A 13,051-nucleotide genomic window follows, 5' to 3' on the forward strand; every position below is an offset into this window, starting at 1 on the left:
CAGATGAATGATGTGAATTAAATCAAGCAAGCTCAACTGAGACACCTGAACTTCATCAAACACATGGTAAAAACGTGCCTAAACTGGAAGTCCCAGATAAGATTTGCAAATTAGTAAATTAGTTAGATGATTTAATTAATGAAACCGTGAGATGAAGCATAGTTTGTTCAGGCGGAACACTGGCTGATTGGGACCAGCTGTTTGCAGGATGAATGGATCATAAATAGTTGGTAACATCAATTCAGACTCACAACACAGTTATTAGTAACATGACAATTTTTTTTCTGCTACTGTGGTAAGCATGTTATTGACATACCATCTGCTGCTACACCTCCCTGTCCTTTTGTTTTGTTATTTTTCAAGTAAGCTGCTAATTTCATGTTTACTCAACAGAATTGTCATATAATTCTTTAGGAGTGCCTGAAAAAAGAATAGAATAGAATAGAATAGCCTTTTATTGTTATTGTACATGTACAATGACAATGTGGGTGCAGAAATGTGCAGGAATAAAATATAAATAGCAGGACAACAAGAATAAATAACAGAAATGAGGAGTATATACAAAGAGGAGGTTTAAATGCAAAACCAGGAGGAAAACTCACAATACAAAGGCACATATTAGAGGACAGAGTTACAAAGTGCTTGAAAGTGGTGCAATGGACTTGGTCTGAGTATAGAGTCCAGGTGTGAGTGGCCTGAATGATGAGGGTAACTCAGACCATGGTTAAGATTGGTGGGTGTGAGCGGGGAAGAAGCTGTTTGTGAGTCTGGAGGTGTGGGACCTGACATTCCTGAGGTGCTTGCCAGAGGGCAGCGGGTCAAACAGGTGGTGGGCGGGAAGCAAGGGGTCACCTGTGATTGCCCTGGTTCTCCTGAGACAGGAGGAGCTGGCAATGGCCTCCAGGGTTGGCAGAGTGGAGCCAATGATTTTTTTTAGGCGGTGTTAATTACCCTCTGTGCTGCCTTCCTGTTCTCAGTTGTGTGTAGCGAATTTCTTAGTTTATGACACAGTTGTGGAGGATGAACTCTTATATAAGTTACAGAAAAATGTAATAAGGCTTGAAAATTGTAGGTCTGTTGTCGCTATAGGCGCTAGCTGTCTGCTCAGCTTGATCTCTTCTAACTGAACTAACTGAACTGCACTTTTTGTTTGAGTTTTAGTGAGGGTAAGGATTTTTAATGTGATTATGTGACAAATAATATGGCCGTCTGTGTGGTACAAGCAGCCTGTAATACAACTCCGAAATGTTAAACTCAAGTCTTCAAAAATGTCCATGAATTGAAGAATTAGTCATGAAATTCCACAGTTTTGTGCTGGGACTAATGCTTTTTACATTATACATGCGTCTCTTAGATAATATAGAAAGCAAATTTAGACAAAACCAAATTTAGGAGAAAACCCCTCAAAAACATGATGTCTAAGCAGATAAACTAGATGGTATTACCTTGGTCTCCAGCAGTACAGTGAGGAATTTTGGGATGATTTTTGATGAGGCTATATCCTTCATATGCATATCAGAGGAATGTATAAAAAAGCAGTTCAATTAATTGTTAATTGTTGTTCTAAAAGATCTGTGAAAGCCTTCAATTGATTCAAAATGCTGCAGCGTGAGTTTTTGACTGGGACTAGAAAGAGGGAGCATATTTCTCCCATTTTGGCTTCTCCTCACTAGTTTCCTGTTAAATCCAAAAACAACTTTAAAATCCTTCTTCTCATAAAAGAGTCTTGAATGAGCAGATTGTACCATGTCTTAAAGACCTCATAGTGCCATATTATCCTAACAGAGCTCTCTCAGACTGCTGACTTACTTGTGGTTCTTAAAGGATTTAAAAGGAGGATGGGAGGCTCCCAGTTTAGATTCAGGAGAGAGACACCCTGTCTACATTTAAGATTAGACCTAAAACTTTCCTTTCTGATAAAGTATATAGTTAGGGTTGGATAAAGTCACAATAAACCACCACTTAGTTATGCTGGTATAAGGTCAGACTGCTGGACTTCCCATGATGCACTGTTTCTTCACCTGTTTTCATTCCTCAGGTGTTTAAATATTGAGTTCTGTCTCCACTCTTTTTTCTTTTCTTTGTCCCCTCACCACCAAACGTTCACAATAGATGGCTGCCCGTCCCTGAGCCTGGTTCTGACAAAGGTTTCTTCTTGTTAAAAGTTTTTCATTCCACTGCTGCAAAGTGCATTCTTGTAGGCGATCGTCTGATAGTGAAGCTTACTCTTTAATATTGTAGGATTTGTATCTTGCAGTATAAAGCAGCTTGAGGTTGCTGTGATTTAGTGGTGTATGAATAAAGTTGAACTGAACGTTCCTATTCCATATATAGTTTCAAGTTTATACAATCCAACACAGAAGCATTAGCATTTGTTCAGAGAAATGTTGTTACTCGTCTATTTTTGCAGGAATGGAAATACCAGTCCATTAAATTGAGTTATTTATCACTGAATTGTCTGGAGTTTTCTATCTGCAGCCAAAAACAACACAGATGAGAGCAGTGAGAATAAGGCAAAATAGAATAATTGCATGTAAACTCAAAAAACAAGCTTAAAGAGGCAAAAAAAAAAAGCTCTCTGGAGTCAGAGAAACTGTATGGGTGTGTCTGGTAATAGTAATCTGGGTGCTCTGTGTCCCAATAGCAAATTTGTGATAATATATCTTATTTGTACTTACAAGTGGAGTTGATAACTGTACACTGTTATATAGAATAACTCATCATTTCATGTTTGAAAATATTGCATATAGACTTTAACACACCTTCATACCCTGAAAACCTCTGACATAAGAACAGATTGGAAAAAAAAGAGAAGTAGCACCAGACTGATAGTCGCGTTGCATCAATCTTCAAGTATTTCACAAAAGAAAACAGGCAGCTCCTAGTAATTAGTCTTGCATTTCATAGTCCATTTTGTTTCCTAGAGGTGTGTTTTTCTTCTGTCTTAGCAGCTGAAAAGTGATGATGTGACATAACACTGACACACAATGGTTTTAATGGTCAAAACATTTTCCCTTTCTCCTGATTCATCAGTAAACATCAGATTTGTGTCAGTTCCTCTAAATAAAAGAACAAAGACCTCTTTCTGGATTCAAGACTTTTACTAGCATTCACCAATTACCGAGAGAAATCTGTTGCAGAACCAGCAGAAACAACACTTTCTCCACCAACATTTTGCCTAAACAGACAAGACTACAGCACATCAACAACCTGTCTCTTTATAGATCTGTCATTTCTGTAACATGTGAAAAACAACACTAAGGGTTGACATTTTTGGAAGGTAATTTGGGCAACAGGGGCAGCACATGGCATCACTATTTCATCACTCTTGCTTGTTCGTTATTCCCTCCGCTAACACACACACAGAGCTTTTTGGCTTTTATTCAGTGTCTTTGGGGAAATCCAGGAAATTACTGACTGAGTTAGAGGTGGACGAGGCTGTTTAACAGAGAGAGCAGGCTCACCAAAAGAGGAATTTCTAATAGAACAGAAAAGATGATTCTGTTTTTACATGTGTTTTTTGGATAAGTAGGCATTCAAGTGTTAGCATTTAAGCCTTTTTTTCAGCACTGGAGAGAAAAGGTTTTTGCCCTCTTCCTTATTTATTACTTTTATGCATTTGTGCACAGATAGCCCGAGTAAAAACAAAATGCAGTTTTTAAAATTATGATTTTATTTATCAAGAAAATAAGTTGTTGTTCTTACCTACCTGTGTCACAAGCCACAAGGCTGCAACCCAGAAGCACACTTGATGTACAAACAGGTTGCAACATCAACAAGAGCTTTATTTGTTTTGGGGACGGAACTGAGGAAGTGGACTGGGGAGAAAGCCTCAGGCATCGCAGCCACTGGAACAGAGAGAGAATGAGGTCATTGGAGGAACAGAGAATAACTGCCGGGTGACAAGTAGTGATTGAGGGAATTCTTACTTGTTGGATTGAGGGAACCAAGGTCTGGAGAGGGTGGCCGAGCGAGTGTCCATGAAAAAAAGAGGAAGATAATCCAACCAATGGACTGGAGCAGATAGGCATAACATAAGAAACATGAAAAGTAGGGTGGATTCGCATAGATGAAGTCAACTTAAGCTGAAGGGCTGATGACTGTGAAGCGAGGAGCCAGTTTTCATGCCATGGACTTTAAAGGAATATCTTTAGCTGCCAACCATACCTTTTGCCCAGGTTCATAACTGGGGGCAAGTGTCCAATGATGGTTTGCATAATGGTGATTATGGGCAGCTGTTCACAGTACTGCTGCTCAAGTTTGAGTCCAGACCCACTTGCTCTGCAGAAGGTGGGGCTGGATGGAGGACATGTCAAGGTCTGTTTCAATTGCCAAGAACAGTGGAGATTGAAGGCTGAACCAGCTGGCCATTCCAAAAATACCTTTGCACGCAATCCTATTAATGGAGTTCCCGTTTGAGCGCAATGGCATGAACACGTGCACGCAGATATTGCTTTGTAATAGTTCTGGTGGAATATGCAACACAATATCCCAAAGCAGTGCTGCTATGCACAATTTCTGCAAAAAGTGTGGCGCATGCACTGTTATAGGTCATCTCCTGAATTGGCATGATGAAACAGACACTGACTGATTGAGAAACACCATTCATGTTGTGCACATGAAAAGAATTTATGAATTACCGGGAATTAAATCTGTTCATCCCAGCATCTACCAACACCAGACTGGTTGCTGAACATAAGTTGGTCAGAGGGAATTAGCTGACACGCTAGAGCTGGGAGTAATAGAAGAGTCACACACTACTTGGTGGTGAAGAATTATGTCTCTGTGGTTCTGTTTCGACTACTGCAAGGTGAATGAAGTGTCACAGTTTGATGCCTATGCCATGCACTAGGTTGATAAGCTCCTGGACCAGCACTGATCGCTTTTTTACTACATTGGATTTAACCAACGGCCACTGGCAGATTCCCTTGACTACAGAGTCTAAGGAAAAACAGCCTTCTTCACTCGATTTGTACCTATTTGTCACACTTTTGTTCAGCTTATTCAGAGCCCTCGGCCACCATCCATTGCCTTATGGGCAGGGTGCTGTGTCCATATGCCCCACTTGGATATTATCATTCACAGTGATACCTGAGCAGAGCATGCGCAGTGGCCGCAATCCTGGAGTCCCTGAGGCAGGCAGGGCTCACAGTCAACCCCAAGGAGTGTGCGGTTGGACTCAAGGAGGTACAGTATCTGGGGTACCACTTGGGAGGTGGGTAGCTGACCAGGCCCTTAACTTTCTTCGTTATACCTCCTACCTCCAGCTTTATTGGTAGCCCAGTCAATATACATATTGTGTTTCTCCAACCATTTTATATTGATTCGATTTTGTTCTGCTTCTGAGTCTATAAGTGCATGGACTGAATGAGAAGCGGGTTTCAAACAAAGGGTGACCTGCAATAACAAACAGAGCTTGGACATGGTTGAGGAGCCACCCACTCATATCCCCAACATTACCAGCGTATGCACTCTTGTGACCGTATCAGACACGCAGCTAGAAAATGGCCCACGCTCCCACAATGAAAATAGCCCAAAAATGTCTCTCCTAGTCCTCAGGAGTGAGTCGGGACCCCCCGATTTGCATGAGCTTGCATGGAGGGTCAAAAGGAGAGTGAAAGACAATAGCAGCAGGAGCTACCAACAGAGGTGAATGTTATTAAAGAGAAATAGACAACAGAGTATCCAGGAAAGAGAGAGGAAGATAATTCTGCCGTGATCTGTAGGTGAGTGGCGGACAGGAAGGCAAGGAGGTGAGAAGTTCCGTGAGCGTTTCGAGAGGAGAGAGCCAGCAGAGTCTTTTCAGATGAGTTGTGCAAAAAGTCCAGCATTCATTAGGCTACTGCCAGTAAGGTGAGTAAGTGTCCTAAGTTAAGGCAGCAGATAGCACAGGGAGACATAGGATTAGCCCAAAGAAAAACTCAAAGAAACAAGAACATGTGAGCCAAGTTACCACCATGGTGTAGGAGATGTTCTGGCAGAGATTGGAAGTCAGCGTTGGGCTCAAATACCGGTCAGCTGATTGCTGCTTGATGACTTGCCACAGCAGATGAGGAACAGAAACTCCACCCCGAGGGCAAGACCAGGATGGCAAAGCAAGAAAAGTACCAGACACTCGCATAGACCGTGCCAACCTGGTCCTGTGTGAAGAAGTAATTGCCCCTTAAACCTATTAACTGGTGGTGCCACCCTTGGCAGCAAGAACTGCAATCAAGCATTTGTGGTAACTGGCAATACATCTTTCACATCTCTGTGGAGGAAGTTTGGCCCACTCGTCTTTGTGTAATTGTTTTAATTCAGCCACATTAGAGGGGTTTACAGCATGAACAGTTTGTTTAAGGTCATGCAAAAGCATCTCAATCTGATTTACAGTGTGTGAAAAAGTGTTTTCCCCCTTCCTGATTTAGTGGTCTTTTGCATATTTGACACACTTACATTTTTTTCAATCATCAAACAATTTTTAACATTAGATCAAGATAAGCTGAGTAAATACAAAATGCAGTTTTCAATGATGTTTTCACTGATCAAGCAAGAAAAATTATCCAAACCTACCTGATCCTGTGTGGAAAAATAATTGCCCCTCTTGTTAAATTGTGGATTAACTGTGCAACTGGTTAACAACTCACAGCATTGCCATTGTGACCAAATTTTCAATACACATAATTACTTGCAGAGTTGCAGGTATATGAGATTGTTCTGCATTAGGAACTTTGGCAAACTTGGGAAGAGTTTGATTTCTCAGGTCGGTTTAAAATTTCAAAAAGTTTTCAGGCTGCCAATTAGCATTCAACCTAACACGTCGCAGCTTTGTAGTGCAAAGTGTGAAGGTCTATCATGAGATGTTTACATCATTTACCCCTTCAGGTAAAGGGATGAGTGTGTGTTTTTTAAACTCTGCAAATAATTCTCTCCTCTGCGTCATTCTGGAGTGACTTTACCTCCTTCCTCTGTGCATCCTCCATCCTCAGTCAGGCTGCAGAGTGATCTCACTGAAGCCTGGCCAGTGAGATAAGCTCCCACCTCTCTCTCCCGTCCAGCTCTCCCGTTCTCCTCCACCTTCCCTCGTTCATACTCCCTCCTCTTTTCCCCAGCCTATAGATTCGTTGCCCTCTCTCTCTCTTTCCTCAGCATTTTATGTTTAATTTTTCACTCTCTTGTCCAATCTCTTTCTTTTTCCTCCCCTTTTCTGATATTTTATTTTTCTAGTTTCCGCGTTCTCTATTTGTCTTTTTTACGAGTTAACATATAGGGAATCACCAAAGTGAAATACACCACCGGCAGCTGTTTTTCTTGCCAGTTGTATGTGTGTGTGCCTGTCAGAGGTGGGATTTGTGCTGACTGGTGAGGGTAAAAGATTCATGACCCAACAAAGCCTGTCAGGGCCACACACACTCACATACATACACATAAACACTCACTTTAAATTTTGAGACTAGGTGAGTCTGCAGATTTTGCTCTTAGGGAGAGACAAATGGAGGGAAAGGTTTTAAAGAAATGTAAGAAGGAGCAAATGTTGGATGGAGACTGTTGAGTGAAAGAAAAAGAGGTGGGGAGACCGACCTGTGTAAAGAAAAAAAGTAGGAGGAAGATAAGAAAGAAGAAACACAGAGGAAAAGGAACTGGTTCGTGAAGCAGAAAGGTCTTTGAGCCATTTAATACATGAGGGATTTCTTGGCTGTGATGACACATCAGAAGGAATAAACAGAGGAGAGGAGAGGTGGAGGAAGCACAGCAGCAGAAAAAGACTGACTCACCTTTCAAATCACGACTCCGTGGTGCACTTTCATCAGGTCACATATGGGAAATCCCATGTTAATTTCCCTGCAGTTTCCCAGAGGATGATACATAAAATCAACAGCATCATGCAAACTTGGGGTTGGCGTACCAAAGAACCTTTAAAACCATGTTGTGTTTTCTTCATCTTACCTTGAGCACAAAGACTAATAAAGGGATTCATTTATGCACAGCTCTTTTAAAAAAGTATCATACAGGACACCAGGTGTTATTTCTTAATTTCGGCTGTAAAATTATGTTAATGTTGATCTTTTAGGAACCATTTGAATTTTCTCTCTAGCCTAAAATGTTTGGGGAGTTGTGGTAAAAGTAAAAGAGCGGAGCTGATTATTCTGTGTGTGTTCAGACAGCAGTACCTCGTGAATGCTTTGTCCTACTTTGATACACCAAATCTCCCTGTAAAGTTCGTCTTCTCTTCTTTCTAAAACCAAATTTTAATTCTAGCACAAATACTACAGGGAGTTAGGTCTGAAGGTCTAGATTTCGACTGGGCTGTTGAAACTGCTTGATTCTTATCTTTTTTATCTTTTTTGCTGCTGTGCTTGGGATCATTGTCCTATTGTGTGAACAAATTTGGTGGTGGTTGACTCTGTGACAATAAGGTCTCCAGGTCCTGAATATGTACAAAAAAAGACCAAATCGTCACCACTCCACCACTGTGCTTGACCGTTAGTTTGAGGTGTTTGCGCTGATATCCTGTGTTTAGTTTTCTTCCAGCATGGTGCTGTGCACTATGGCCAGACATCCCCATTTTAATCTCATCAGTTCAAAGGGGAAAGTTTCACAAGTCTCGCAGTTTGTTTAGATGCAGTTTTGGAAACCTAAGCAGTGCTGCCATGTTCTTTTTAGAAAAAAGAGACTCATTCTAATTCTACTACCATGAATTTTAACATTTAACATGCTAACTGAGGCCTGTAGAGTCTGAGAAGTAGGTCATGGCATTCCCTCAGGACAAGCATGGTGGGCTACAAGTCTAAAAGCCAACATCAATAAAAGCCTAAAAACTGATTTAAATCTCTCTCCTTGCATTTCAAACAGTGTTCTTTCAAAAGTCTTGCTTGTTTTCATCTCTCCTTGAAATTACTGCCATCTTGTGACCACAGTTGGCTGTTGTCTCTGGAAGCAGGCCTAATACTGATTGATTATGACTCCACTGAGATCTGTGGCATTTGTCCAGGGGTGATAGCAAAGAAAACTGAAGAAATTCCCTGGCCAAAATCCTTTCAGTTTAACTTTTGAGGTAATATCACATTGCAAATTAATACAAGCTGATACAAATACACTCTACTGAGGCATTAAAGCATAATTCTGTTTCATTTCGACCTGATGTTTTTCATCTAAGCTTCTAATGAAGGCCCATGAGTCATGCTAACTGTGCGCTCCCAACTCCACAGTGGATTCAGGAAACCTGAATAAATAGAGGCAAAATGTGTCAGGTCTTGCTGCTTTAAAAAAATGATGATGATTTTTACAGGAAGAGAAATTGCAACCTGGCACCACAGCTCGTTGAACTAGGAATCTCCATCTGAGGCCTTTTGCCAGTTGACCTGATCGTCCTGCAAATTCATGCAAATTCATGCAAGTATGCAAGTTAGTTTATAGTGTTTCTTCTTTTAGCTTTATGAACACATTATAAATGTGCATAAAACACATACATTTACCTCAGTGTGACAACCTTTGTGGGCATCTACCTGTACAGCCGACACCAGTTGCATATTGTAATGTAGTGATGTATGTCCTTGTGCTCTAATGCTTGCACACCTGCAGGTTTTACTCAGAAGCAGCTGTGGCTGTGTGTCTGTACTTGAGATGCACATCCAGCCCTCTGCCAGTTCACCAAACATTGTAGCATCAGAGAGCAAAGCATTATTTTATCTAAATACATTCAGCGCCCTCTCTGTCTCTCTGCTCCTACAGAATCAATAGTCATTACACTCAGAGTGAATTGATCTCTCCGCGCTGTTTGCTGATTCCTCAGACTAAACTAAAACCAAATGAATCCCGGGCCCTCTGTATCAGGTGAATGAATGTCAAATGAGAGGCAGCCGGCAGGGGAAGCCTGAGCGGACTGGAGGTCACATGTAATCGGACCTGCTTCCTTTCAGGAGTCCACGTCAGCTTACTGATATCTTTCTTGTTTTCCTAGTAAACAAGCATGTTGGAATCAAATAACAGACAATGCTAAATGAATGCTGGCTTATTTCATGTTATAATTTAGTAATGCATGGATGAAAATGGGTCAGAGGGGACAAGCTGACATAGAGGTGAAAAGGAATGATGCAGAGCAGGTGAGGATGTGGGAACATGAGTGAATAAAAATGATATCACAGGAAATCCTACCATGGCATTTGAAATAATACAAATCCTTTTATAAGTACAGATTGTAGCTTGTGCACACAAATATTGCCTTTAATGTTCTATTTATCTGGGTCCCTCAATTTGTGTTTCCATTGTTTATTCCAATTCAACAAACCCAAAGTTCACTATGCAAAAAATTAACTTTTAGAGTGAATATCTGTTCATTTTGCACTTGTCTTTAGAATACACTCATTGACCACTTTGTTGGGTACACCTGGTCAGCTCATTGATCCAAATGTCTAATCAGCCAATCACATGGCAGCAATCCAATACATTTGAGTGTGAAGACATGGTAAAAAAAAAAAAGGTAAATGGCTGTATTTGTATAGCGCTTTACTAGTCCCTAAGGACCCCAAAGCGCTTTACACATCCAGTCATCCACCCATTCACACACACATTCACACACTGGTGATGGCAAGCTACATTGTAGCCACAGCCACCCTGGGGCGCACTGACAGAGGCAAGGCTGCCGGACACTGGCGCCACCGGGCCCTCTGACCACCACCAATGACACAACGACCGAGACTGTCCAAGCCGGGCTCGAACCTGTTGAATTTCAGACTGTGCGTCAGAATGGGAAAGAAAGGCGATTTAAGTGACTTTGAACATGGCATGGTTTTTGGTGCCAGATGTGCTTGACTGATTATTTCAAAAATTGCTGATCTACGAGAATTTTCCTAAACAACCATCTCTGGGGCTTACAGAGAATGGTCTGAAAAAAAGAAAATATCAAGTGATCAGCAGTTCTCTGGGTGGAAATGCCTTGCTGATGTCAGAGGTCAGAGAAGTATGGCCAGGCTGCTTTGAGCTGTTTGAAAGGCAACAGGAACTCACTTCTTACAAACCAAGTATCCAGAAGAGCATCTCTGAACACACACCATCTCGAAGCAGATTGGCTGCAGCAGCAGTGTTTTTTGTTGGATTTTAATTTTGTTATCACATCGACAAAAGATTTTTAAAAATTCCATTATTATAAAACTATTTTCATCATAAGGTTTTTATATAATATATGCAAAGTTTGAGTGTCTCATCACAAAACACTTACATATTACACAACTATTATTTAAATATGTTTGTGTTTATTTTGACAGTAAATATAAGACATATAGAAGCCCTGTAGGAGGAGATATGTTTATAAATGGTCTTATACTGTATATCCAACCCCCTCTGTAGTGGGAGGAATGCAATGGGGAATTAACTGTCTGTGTGTGTAACACAAGGACATTTTGATTCTGAAGTGGCTGTTAAACAGAAGCATATGGAGAAAACTTAAGCTGATAGTCAATTCCAACTCTGAGAGGATCTGCAGTGGGATGAGACTAAAACGGGATTTTAAGTAACGTCACGTCCAAAGTTGTGACAGCGCAATCAAACATAGATATGCACATGCTCGGACACTTATTTATAACATAATCTGTGGTCATGGATATGAGCTTAAGGCTTTGGATCATTCGCTCTCACTCACACATATACACACATAACCCTACAACAGCATCTTTTTTTTTTCACAGGAGAAATATTTAGTATCTTTCCTCTCGGTGACCAGCCGAGAGGAAAGATACTAAATATCTGCTTGTAAAAACACCAGTCTTTGATAGATCTTATCTCAGCCCCTTCCTGTCTCGAGGTGGTGTAATGTCCTTTTATAATCCGCCATCTTCTGTCTGTTTTGTTGACACAACTGACACCAAAAACTGGAGCTTCTCATCTGCCCTTGCAGCAGTGTTTATTTGGCTTGCCCTGTTGTAGTTAAGAAGAGAGGACGAGGTTCAAAGAACCCTGGTGTCATGCAGCTACATGGCTAGTGTAGGACAGTTACTGAACCAAGAGATTAGATTTAGGACCAGGCATCGCTGCTGTCTCGGAAAACACATTATTTACTCCTGGTCGAGCTGAATGTAGTTTATAAAGTACTGCTTCGAGTAAAGTGGTGAAACTGGAAGCACTGAAGCATCCAAAGGCTTTTCTGGGCCACCTGTAACAGACTACAACCTTCTGCTTGGTGACCATGCAGTGAATAATCTTGCTTCCTGTTGATTTGTCTTTTCACCAGCCACTTTATTAGATACATCTTGCTAGTACAAGGTGGCCCCACTTTTTGCCAGTGGAACTGTCTTAATTATTCATGACATAGATTCAACAACAGTTAGTGGGGTTAGGTTAATTGGTAACTCTAAATTGCCTATAGGTGTGAGTGACTGTTTGACTGGTTGTCTGTCCCTGTGTGTTAGCCCTGCGACAGACATCTGACCTGTCCAGGGTGTACCGTGCCTCTCGCCCTACGACAGCTGGGATAGGCGCCAGCCCCCCGTGACCCTAAGAAGGATAAGTGGAAGAGAAGAGATCGAATGAATGGCTTCAGCAACATGCTGAAACATTATTGTCCATATTACCATAACGTGATAGCATCACACAGTTGTAGTAGATTTGTCAGCTCCACATCCAGGATGGAAATTTTCCATTCCTCCACATCCCAGAGGTGCTCTATTGGATTGAGATCTGGTGACTGTGGAGGCCATTTGAATAGAGTGAACTTACTGTAATGTTCAACAAACAAGTTTGAGAAGATTTAGCCTTGCGATATGATACATTTTTCTGCATGAAGCAGCCAGCAGAAGATGGGTACACTGTGGTTATAAAGGGATGGGGATGGTCAACAACAATACTCATATAGGCTGCGGAGTTTAAATTAGTTAAAAGTCAGGTCCAATAAAAATATACATCAGAGGCCTTGAATTATTGATACCAGATGGAATGGAGTCGTGCTTTCATATTGTCCGTGCCAAATTCCAACTCGACATTTCAAACGTGGCAGCAGAAATCGAGGCTCTTAAGACCAGGCGATGTCTTTCCAGTCTTCTGTTGTACAATTGTTGGTGAAATTCTTAACAAATTAGAG

Source organism: Neolamprologus brichardi, chromosome 22 (assembly GCF_056152115.1).
Source record: "Neolamprologus brichardi isolate AB-2024 chromosome 22, ASM5615211v1, whole genome shotgun sequence".
In the NCBI taxonomy this organism is placed as follows: domain Eukaryota; kingdom Metazoa; phylum Chordata; class Actinopteri; order Cichliformes; family Cichlidae; genus Neolamprologus; species Neolamprologus brichardi.